The following is a 1,649-nucleotide window of genomic DNA, read 5'->3' as shown; positions in this document are numbered from 1 at the left end:
CACCGCCCGGAGTGAGGCCCGCGCCCCTCGCCCCGCCCCCTGGCCTGCCCTCCCGTCCACGGTCCGGCTCCGGCCCGCCCCCGCCCGCCCCCAGCTGAGTCTCTGCCTCGCCTTGGGACGGTGGCCAGTGACCCCGTCACCTCCTTTCTGCTGCTCTCCCCTGTCATGTCGCCTACATCAGCAAATGGCCCCGGGTATAGGAGGTGGAGTGATGTAATGGTGGGTGCTCTGGGTGGGAGGTGGGGCGTTCTGAATTCTGCTGGGCTGCAGCCCTGAGTGTGAATGAAGTTGGGTGAGTGGTGGCACTTCCCGAGCCTCTCTCTTCATCTGTGAGACGGTCAGATGGGCACTCGCTACAGCCACGTCAGAAAGGGGGCAAGTGTCCAGCGCAGATGCTTCTCTTTTTCTTCATCCTCAACCCCAAATCCTTTCCTTGTCTCCCCACCAGGTCTCTCCACATTGCAAGTAACCGCCGTCCTCCCAACTTGCCCAGTAATTTCTGTTTCTCTTGGTAGTATAGCTATTTGGGTCTGTACTATAGCTCTATTAGTGATTGTGAGGTCCTTGAGAGCAAAATCCAATTCAGATTTATTTTTTGTACTCTTGTCTTCTACGTGGTAAGTCTTCAATAAAGATCTGTTGAAGGAATGAATCAAGCTGCTTTAAAACACACCGCAGCTGCCCCAGTGGAAGGCCCGTTATAGGCTCGACCTCGTGACAGATGCTCTGCCTCACATCGTGTCTAAACTGGTAGGGCGTTTACAGCAAGACAAATGATGTCCGGAGAGTTTTGTGACTCCCTGAAGTCACACAGCTTATAAGTAGTGGAACCCTGTTTGAACTCAAGTCTGTCACCCACTGTTTCTCACCAATGCAAAAAAAAACAAAAACAAAAACAAAAAAAACCAAAAACTACTATGTGATCTACATACCAAGGCATTTGGAAAGGAGACAAGATTTTATAGTAACAAAAACAAAAACAAAAAAACCCAAAAACTACTATGTGATCTACATACCAAGGCATTTGGAAAGGAGACAAGATTTTATAGTATTATTTTAAAAAATCGTTTGGCTTTGCCCACATTGTGCTAGATGGCACAAAAGCAATGCTATATCTGTAGCATTGTTTTCTTTGGATTTCTCTTTCCAACTGCTTATCTGATGACTCTTTACCATTTAATACCTCTATATATGCTGCTCCCATTATTTGTAATGATTTTCTCTTTCTTTTCCATTATTCCATTAGGTAAACTCCTGCTTGTCCTTCAAGGCTCAGCCAAATGTCATTTCCTCTTTGAGCCTTCTTTGATTCAGCCTAGTTAAGCAGTTATGGCCATAGCATCTGATTCTATAGCCTGTAGTATAACACACTGTAATTATGGGTTTAATTTTTCTTTCCTCTATATATTCATTTTAGTATTGCCAGGGCATATCATAGCTTCTAGCTCCTAGTATGTGCTCCATATATATCTGTTGAAAAACAAAATAAATAAATGAAACCCAGGCCCAGTTCTGTAGCAGATGATCAGTAAATTATCTGAGAAAAGCTGAACGGTCTTGTTTAGTTTGTTCTCAACCACCCTGGATCTATCTGGGTAAGTATCGAGTAATTATCCATGACTACTTTGGGGTCATGTTTTCTCTCCTTT

Source organism: Galeopterus variegatus, unplaced genomic scaffold, assembly GCF_000696425.1.
Source record: "Galeopterus variegatus unplaced genomic scaffold, G_variegatus-3.0.2 Scaffold2712, whole genome shotgun sequence".
In the NCBI taxonomy this organism is placed as follows: Eukaryota; Metazoa; Chordata; class Mammalia; order Dermoptera; family Cynocephalidae; genus Galeopterus; species Galeopterus variegatus.
This window is presented reverse-complemented; position numbering follows the sequence as displayed.